Source organism: Musca vetustissima, unplaced genomic scaffold (assembly GCF_032173495.1).
Source record: "Musca vetustissima isolate MV318-11 ecotype Yass unplaced genomic scaffold, APGP_CSIRO_Mvet_v1 utg126705, whole genome shotgun sequence".
NCBI lineage: Eukaryota > Metazoa > Arthropoda > Insecta > Diptera > Muscidae > Musca > Musca vetustissima.
This window is the reverse complement of record NW_026874091.1, coordinates 5,547-15,576: the sequence shown is the minus strand read 5'-3', so window position 1 is coordinate 15,576 and position 10,030 is coordinate 5,547. Positions and strand designations below refer to the sequence as shown.

Sequence of the window (10,030 nt, the reverse complement as noted above, 5' to 3'; positions counted from 1 at the left end):
AAATTCTTAAATTGTTTTTCACGGTCATTTGTGGAGTCCCGTCCAATCAAGCCATGAGAAGCTAGGAGACGCGCTGCTACACAAATGGACATGGAGAAGAATTTAAGTGTTGGGAAAATACTAATATAATTAACACATTAGTTTCTGTATTAATTCCAGTACCCGGAATTAGGTAGCTGACCGCAGATTTACCTGGGTGTTCCATCGGTCCTGCGACAATCGTGGCTTCAGACCAAGGGTCGTACTGTCATGGAACATTTTCAGCTAGGTCTGCACCAGTCGCCTATTCCTTTTTTTTAATTATCTACCTTTTTTCATTCTTCTAACTTGATCGAGTAAAGTTTGTAGTTGAACTCACCTAAATACCTGGAAAATAAGAGAAATCCTTTATTAAGTGTTTTTTTGATGGAAGCAGTAGTTTGACTTACTTACCTCTACCTTTATCCGTAATCCCACCACCTGAAATACTTTATATCCATTTGTTTATTTTTCTTTTTGGATTTTGCTTCTAGTTTCATTTTGATTTATTTTAGGAAGTGTCTGTGAACGGGAAGAAAGTGTAATAATGAAATATTTTCTTTAACACGGTTTGAACTATTAACATTTTTTCATTTTGAAGCGCATATACGTTTTTGCACCTTTGAATTTATATATTAAAAGTAGTGTTGTTTAAAATGGCATACAATTGGTCAATCATAGGATCAGGTAGGATGCTTACAGCTGATCCTCGAGTTATGACGTCTACAACTACGACAACATTCACTGTTCCTACAGCAGTAGCACCAACGATATCCTACAACCCAGTAGCCCCTACACGGTCAGATACACAAGGGATATATAATTCCTTCTGCCCTTCATATATGTCCCCAGGTTTTCAGCAACCAAATGAAGGAGTACCGCAACCCGTTGTCACGGATGAGGTTATGCAAATGATAAATGAAGCTGTTATGTTGGCTCGACATGAATACCGCCAGGAGGCAGAACAAAGAATGAAGGAATTTATACCTAGTATTATTGAAGCCTGTCTTCAACCTTACGCGTCAAATGGTAGGGTACCACCAGCGGTGACTCAGACACCTGAAGATTCTCCAGTGCCTAGTGAAGTTACCGCATTGAAACCAGCTTTAGCTCCACAGCATTTTGGTCAAAATACGCCGAAAAAATATCAGGAGCAATACATCGAGAATTTAGTATCGACTTATTTGGAAGCTCGGCAGCATCAACCTATAGCACGTCTGCAAGAGCTACACCAGCAGACAATGTCCTATGAATATACTTCGAAAGTGGTACACCTAGATCCACAGGATGCTCCACAGCAAGTAATTGACGAAGATGATCGTTCCAAGAGCAATGTGTCACCGACGGAGATATGGTTCAAAGAGCAGCAACTGCAAGAGGTTGTAGCAACCGTAGACGCCAAACATCATCAAATGGCAAATCACCCAAAATCATATACAGGAGTTGCAATAATGCCATATCCTATACAGCGTTTCGAAAATCAGCAGCTTGAGGAATCATTTACACCGGAATACACGAAGCAAGATGGTGCAATTTCAGCAATGAACGATGTTTCGGATATGATCTTGGTATCCACGATTAGAGACAACAACAATCAAGTTCTCTTATCACCCGTTTCAAAGTTTGGGCAATATTCGCCGAAGGCCGAAGTCAAAACTATACAGATCTTAGATACCAACGCTGCAGTAGCAGAACAAATAGGTGAGATTAAAACGGGCCCCGATAAACAGACAAATTCATGTGCCAATCCGGAATCTAGAGATGACGGAGGGTTGGTAATAAAATTGGGCAAACGCTATGACTGTTGGCTGTTTAGAAATCATCATCAAGACTCACAAGTTTCGCAGACTGTTAAGCAGACACTAGAATTGCCACAGGAAAAATTTCCCAACAATGCTAATGTCTCAAATGATAATTTTATTCGATGTTATGATGTGAACAACAAACCGGTTGCCAATTTCAATTCAGAAAACTCGGTTGACTGGTTCAAGCCTTTGAAAATGACAGACTTTCGTTTAATTCATGATTGGTGCACCAAAGGACGGATTGTTTCGAAAGAAATGTTACAAACATATGAAAAATTCGATCCAAGCAGAAAACCATTTCATCACAATATTTTAGAGTATATCTTCGGGAATCTAAATACCAAGAAGTGGTTCATTAAAGCCCCCTTTCGTATAAAATACCAGTCTCACATTGTTGAATTTCTTAAATCGAAAGGCAAATACAATGGGACTGGATATCATTTAGTGGAAATATTGACGGAATATCTCTCACATAAATATAATTTTGAAGACAAAATAAACGTCATATCTCAGACAGCTGAAGCAAAATTCTTTTCCAACGTAACTAGGAAAAGGGATAAATACCTTTTTTAGATTGTGTCTAGGAAATCGAATCTAGTGAGGTTAAATCACTTGTTCGTTAGGTTATAGCAGTTGTTTGAAGGATTCCAACATTGAATTACTGAAGTGAAACCCTTCAAAGCCGTGTAAGAATTAAAACTTCAATTTAAAATCATAATTTAACGATTTCGTGTTAAATATATCGTGTACGTCGATCTTGTATAAATAGTCAATAAATTTCATTCTAGTAGACGTATACAATGTTTTTTTTACGATTTTTAAATAGTTTCGCAACCTATCAGGTTGGACTTGAATTGTTATTCAATTGATTTATTTTTTTTTCTGAGAAAATTTGAATTTTTACAATTTTTTTTCAAAATCAATGAATTAGTTTTCTTAATTTTAAGTGAATATAAAATATATAAAATTATTGATCGAATTTCTAAAATAAGTTTTCTACTCACCTGAATTAATCCAGAGTAGGGACAAATCATTCCTCAGTTTGAAGTCAGCAATACCTAGAATGGAATAAGAGTTTTATATTAGATACATTTTAAGAATAATTAATAGTAGATTACTAACCTGAATTACTACTTACGAAATCCAAATATGCTTATAATCCAAGCTGTAGAACAGCAAAAGTTTATCCAGTGTGTTGTGTTTCGAGTGTAGGGTGCATTTTTCCTCGAAGTATTAGGCATGAAAATAAATATATAAAATTGAATTAATAAGGGATAATTTAAAGAATGTAATGAAAGAAACCTAAATTGTTAAAATGGCGAGATTGCAGTACAGTCTCTAGCCACACTCACGAAATTCAATTTAAACCTGTAACATAATATTATTTAAGTGGATAAGATCCGAAAAATGGTGTAAAATAGGGTAAAAGAATTATAAGTGAAAGAAGACAACTCACGTTTTTATATTGTAGTTCCAGATCTGCCTAATTATAACCAGTTACCGCTGGAAAAGTTTCCTTGTGGCTGAGTTCTGGAATCTCGTGGACTTTTCCGTAAACTAGTAGGAGTCCAATCTACTAGACACTACCAGCAGAAGTCAGAAATACGAGGCCAGAGTACGAAGAAAGCAACCCAGGTTTACCAACTCTAACTATATGTCTACGACTCCTGAGCAGTCACGGTTGCGACTGTCCTTGATCTTTAGTGCACTCCCCCTTTATATACCCATTCGCAGCTTTGGCACAAGGCAGGGGAGTGTTGTACACACGATCGCGGATCTGTCATTTGTCGATTTATGACGTTAGAGTTTGGAAGGAGGGAAGACACGAACAAATACACCTCGGCGTATTTGCAAAACATCGTATCCGACATTCTGACTAAGACTGGGTGTCCAGTCGATGGCACACCTATAGAGGAGAAAATGGGTTAGATTCCTCGAACTCACCACTATGTTGGTTCAAAATTGACCCGTCCAATTTTATTGGTTTGAAGAATTCCTGAAAAGAAAAGAGAGTAAATACATTAGTAAGTTATTAGTAATATTAAATTCAGATATAAGTAGAGTTATTTATTATTTTGTTTTGACTGTATAATTATTTCCGTACTTTCATTTGATAACGATAACCTTCAAATAATTATTATACTTTTTATTCTTTAAATTAATTTCATTCATTTTTGTAATTTTTATAGTTTGATATCACCTTTGATTTTATTACTTTTCAATTTTCCAACAATCATTTCGTTCAATAGTTTTTTTTTTTCACAAAAATTATCTTATTTATATAATTTTATTTTCACACATTTTCACAACACTATCAGTTGTTACGTTTGTCACTACGTCCGTCCGATTGCCGAATTTAAATTTTAATTTTTATTCATTATTTCTTTTGGTTTGTTTCAATATTTTTCTTTTCAAAATCTTTGCTTTGAAAAATAACTTTATATTTAAAAAAATTTTGGTTAGTAATGTTTTCACTCTGTTTTCAAAGTACAGGAAAGTTTTGCACCGTAACCAATTTTATATTAAACATTTTGGCAAAGTATTATTTATTTCAAAAAAAAAAAAAAAACAAGGAACATATTTTCAATTCCTTTTTGTCCGTCCGATCACCTTTAACACAAAAATATTTATTTTTGTCGTTCTCCTCTTTATTTTGTTTTGGTTCATTTTAAATTAATTTTCTAAGTATCTTTTATTTTTTTTTAGTTTGACTCTTTTTGCTCATTATCATTCTCTTTCATATTTATCACTCAAAGTTTAGTACTACTTTTTAACACTCATATTTTTCGAAAACATTCTAAGTTTTCGAACACTAGGTTTCCGCCAAAATCAATATATGCACCCATACACTCACACACACTGGATTGTTTAATTTCAGTATATTACCGATTTTAATTTTATATTATTAATTTTGAGTTTATAATTTTTATTATTCAATTATTTCTTGTTCTTTTCTATTTAATGATAATTTTCTTTATAATTATTTTTTATTTTATTTTTCATTCATTATTTGCACTTGTAGTATTTTCACATACACCCGCACTGTATGTTTACAATAGGATTTTTCATTCATTAATTTTCTATACTTTAAACACTTTTCACAATCACTACACTCACTTATTGCAATAACCCGACACTTTCACGTATTTTTATTTAATTATTTTAATATTCACTTTAATTTTTTTACACTCTACTTACCATTTTATTTAATAATTTCTTCAAACTCCATTTTTCCGTCCGTCCGTGATCCAAGCCGCCAAATAATGTTGCCATTTAAGCGTCCCCAACGCTTTCATTCATAAACGTCAGTTGCCCATATGTTATATTGCGCCACACTAAACCGTAACGCTTGGCGTATGACGTTATTCTTATACTCGGTTTACACATGGAAAATCATATATGAGGTTAACCGTTTACATGTGGCAAATAAAACATGATGATTTAAATAATTAATTTTTGCTCAGAATTAATATCTAGGGTTGCCAGATCACAATAAAAGTAGGGATTTCGAATACCGATACTTTTAAAAACAGCCAATATGAAATTTTTGAATTATTTTTTTATATTTTTGTCGGACTTTTTTCCTCCTATCCTTTGATAAGGATATCAGCAGGATAGTTGGCTTTGTGGGGTGCGCCACTGTTTGCTGTTGAGAATAAGAAGAAGCATGCATATTTACGATCATTCACAATAGTCAAACCATATGTTTCCGAATAATGTCAAACAACAACACGACTGAGAGAATTGGAATAAATTATAAACAAAAGAAAAGATATGATGACAGGAGCCTTTCTTCCTGATTAAATGGATAAATTTCGTTCCTTTTTGATTTGACGCTTGATGAAGATTGGTTGTGTGGCCCTGATTGGAGTGAAGAAAATACATCTTGTTTTTTAAATTTCAATTCGAATTTTTTTATTGCGGAATATTGATTTTGAACTTGAAAGACAACACAAAACAGAAATACAATACAAACAGAAACCAACTGAATGTGCATGAACATTTGAAAAACAGTTTTGCTTAAAATAAAATTAAAAAGAAATATCAGGAGCCACAGCATCGCACATCCAATCCAACGAGGGAGAATCAGCACTTTATGGCATGACCAGTCCGGCATGCCTAGGTATCTTGCCAAAGCGACAACCTACTTTTAACTCTGGACGGACAGACGGACGACCGGCTTCGAATTTGATATATTCCAAAACTGATCTTGCTATAAAAAAAATTGAACAAAGTTAAAGGGTGAACAAGTGCATTTACTTTATATATATCAATTGTGGTCACCTGTTGTTTTTTTTTCGTTCTAATTCGGGGTTGAGCTCAGGCCAGAATTAGGGACCACCAACATAGACAGCCTTTAAAGTGTAAAGGCAGACACGCCTTGGTTGCCTCTTTCTATATATTTGAAACATAAAAAAAGAAACAAGAAAATATAAAACATACTGGAATGTATTAAAAAAGGCTACTATATACTTACGAACATACCATACGTGAGCTTTGGGGAAGATTACGCTGAAAATAGTGGAGAGAAAAATATGGTAATTAAAGATATAATTTTCTTTAAATAGATTGAAATGTATTCGGTGTGAGGAATATTTAAGGAAGGTGATAGGGATGTGGTGAAGGAGAGGTAGGGGTAGGTCAGATTAGGGACACAACCATGTGTCATGGCGAGAGGGAATCTCGGTGGGTGGGAGTTTCCTCGGCAGGTTAATCGTCGGGGGAACAACTGTTTCTATACTTATAGGTTTGTGTAGTTAAACTACAAGCATTATTTTCTAGTTATTCTTTTTTCCATTTTCTTTTTCTGGCATATTTCGGGTTTCCCAAAATTGCATCAATTTATTTCAATTAAAAGTCCGGTATGATTTAGTTTGTTTTTGTACAGCCGTATCGTTCATTGGTTGGAAAGAACCACCCATAACATAAGATATAAACCTTTTCAAAACATCGGCAGTTACAAAATTACAATAACAAAACTAGTATTAGTTTTGCGAATAATAAGAACACGGATCACTGCACTGCTGGTTGATGCACTTTTTTGGTATTTTTATTTTATTTTCGCGTAACGAAAAATAGAAAAATAGGCATATAAAGCACTAACAACACTGCGCGGCACTGTTCGAACGAACGTAGGTTAAGCGATATTTTTTTTGTGTTTTCTTTTAACAAATTGAACACTTGCTCACTAAAATGCACTCTACGTACCTGTTGTTTGCAATTGATGTTGTTATGATGAGGAGGAAATGTGTGGTTATTTGCAGCGTTTTGTCGTAGCCAAACCTTTGAAAGAAAGTAAGCAGAAATCCTTATTAGTGGTAGCGACACTTATCCGGCTCGCAATGGACCAATGTTTGCGGGAGCAAAGGGGGAAAAAGCAAATTACCACCAAAAAAGAAATTAAATAAAACACACACAGTTTTATATTAGCAATTCGTCCAATAGTAGTATTGGAGATTTTATTTAAATGGAATATTGTCGTGAACAATATTTTTGCCTTTTTTTATTGCTGTGAGATCTCGGTGTTGAATGTAATCCAAGAGAAAACAAGAAGAAGAATAGCAAACAACGCAAGCGGTGGTGTTGCAAAGTGGCGCTTAAACAAATGTCACTCATAAAATGACAGTACGACTTTGTAACTCCAGCTCCAATAGCGTATATTAAAGTTGTTGCGGTTAAAACGTTCGTAGTTGAACTTGTGCTTCATACGGGTAGTACAACTATAATTGTAGTTTGTACTATACCTTATGTATGTAAGCGTATTACCGGTGGAGTTCTTACATGCATAGGTACTTGTATTTATGTATGTTCCTCCTATTTAAACCTGCTTCAGTGCTCTTCATCGAGTGTTGTTGTGGGCCGGTACAATTACTTTGAACAAATTAGAGTGCTTAAAGCAGGCTCCAAATGCCTGAATATTTTGTGCATGTAATAATGAAATAAGACCTCTGTTCTACTTTCATTGGATTTTAGATCAAGAGGTAATAATTAATAGAAGCAGTTTGGGGGCATTAGTATTATGTCACGAGATGTGAAATTCGTGGGCCGTCGTAAGACTAACTTAAGCGAAAGCATTTTCCAAAGATGTTTTAATTAATCAAGACCGAAAGTTAGAGGTTCGAAGGCGATCAGATACCGCCCTAGTTCTAACCATAAACGATGCCAGCTAGCAATTGGGCTGAAATTTAAATAATTGACGGAAGGGCACCACCAGGAGTGGAGCCTACGGCTTAATTTGACTCAACACGGGAAAACTTACCAGGTCCGAACATAAGTGTGTAAGACAGATTGATAGCTCTTTCGTCGGATCTATGGGTGGTGAAGCATGGCGTTCTTAGTGAGTGATTTGTCTGGTTAATTCCGATAACGAACGAGACTCAAATGTATTAAATAGATGCTTTCAGGTTTATGGTGTTGAAGCTTTTATAGCCTTCATTCGCGACCGCAGTAAAATATGTTAGGGTTTGAATGTGTTTTGTAAAAGTGGAGCCGTACCTGTTGGTTTGTCCCATTATAAGGACACTAGCTTCTTAAATGGATAAATTGCGTCTAGCAATAATGAGATTGAGCAATAACAGGTCTGTGATGCCCTTAGATGTCCTGGGCTGCACGCGCGCTACAATGAAAGTATCAACGTGTATTTCCTAGGCCGAGAGGTCCGGGTAAACCGCTGAACCACTTTCATGCTTGGGATTGTGAACTGAAACTGTTCACATGAACTTGGAATTCCCAGTAAGTGTGAGTCAATAACTCGCATTGATTACGTCCCTGCCCTTTGTACACACCGCCCGTCGCTACTACCGATTGAATTATTTAGTGAGGTCTCCGGACGTGATCACTGTAACGCCTCGTGTGTTACGGATGTTTCGCAAAAGTTGACCGAACTTGATTATTTAGAGGAAGTAAAAGTCGTAACAAGGTTTCCGTAGGTGAACCTGCGGAAGGATCATTAACGTGTTCCAACCGTATAACAAAAACTTTTATTCTCGATATTTTCTACTTCTTCATTGAAGTAGAAAATACTTCTACTACAAAAAAACCTAACTGTGTTCGTTTTCTTCATTGAAAACTTACATGTTTCGTTGTCAGTGTACTGGTTTACAATTCACATTCATTTGTGAATATAAAATCATACATTGTTCATAGTTTTTATTTTTTTAAAGTAAAAACTATTTGATTTTCACAATGTACTGTTTTGATCTTAATTGATCGAATACATACATTGAAATCAAAACATACAATTACAGTTGTACTTATATTTAATATAAGTTAATGTTCTTCTTCTGTTTGCTCGATATATTTTCGGATATGTTGATGTCAAGCAGTTGTTTGAACTAAGACATTCGCAACATAAATTGTATGTATAAAAACATAAGTTATTGAAGAAATTGATATATGCCAATTCATTTTGGTGTATTTTTGATTTCTTTCAATAAAAAAAATTTTGACTGTATACAAAACAAAAATAAATTATCACTCTAAGCGGTGGATCACTCGGCTCATGGGTCGATGAAGAACGCAGCAAACTGTGCGTTATCGTGTGAACTGGACACATGAACATCGACATTTTGAACGCATATCGCAGTCCATGCTGTAAAGTACTTTAATTAATTTTAGATTGCTGCTTGGACTACATATGGTTGAGGGTTGTAAGACTATGCTAAATAAGTTGCTTAAATAATCAATTCAATTAATTGAATTGTGTTTTGAGCACATGTTATATTACTGGATTCTGGTTTTTTGTCACCAAAGGACTGCTAAAGAATTCATAATATTAATAGTTAAGATAGAATACCTCATTGAAAAAATCCTAGTATTTTTTTTTATTAAAATACTTCAATTTTTTTCAATTAATTGAGGAAGGTCTAGCATAAAAATTTTTTATGAACTAGAATTGTCTCTTTTATATTGAAGAAAAAATCCCGAGGGAGTTTGTCAGTCTCCTACCGGGCGCGTCCCCAGGTGGCGGATAGGGGGAAGTTGGATGATCAGACTATCTCATTACTATCAGCTAAACCCTGGAGGATAGTCTGATCACCCCACTTTAGGGCTTTTGCCCCGCGGACCAAAACTGACTACGGGGGTGTTCCCTTAAAACAAAAAAAAAAACAAAAGATGGAAAGTAAGGAAGAAAGAATAAAAGTTACGGTGCAGAGCCTAAATAACTCAGTACCGGCGGGTGTCGTTGATCTGCCCACGAGTCACGC

General features: G+C 35.1%; 1 pseudogene; it reads left to right on the top strand.

The window, feature by feature from the left end:
• Nucleotides 1-9,297: 9,297 nt before the first annotated feature.
• Nucleotides 9,298-9,473, top strand: LOC133330844 (5.8S ribosomal RNA; annotated as a pseudogene).
• The last annotated feature ends 557 nt before the right edge of the window (nt 9,474-10,030 follow it).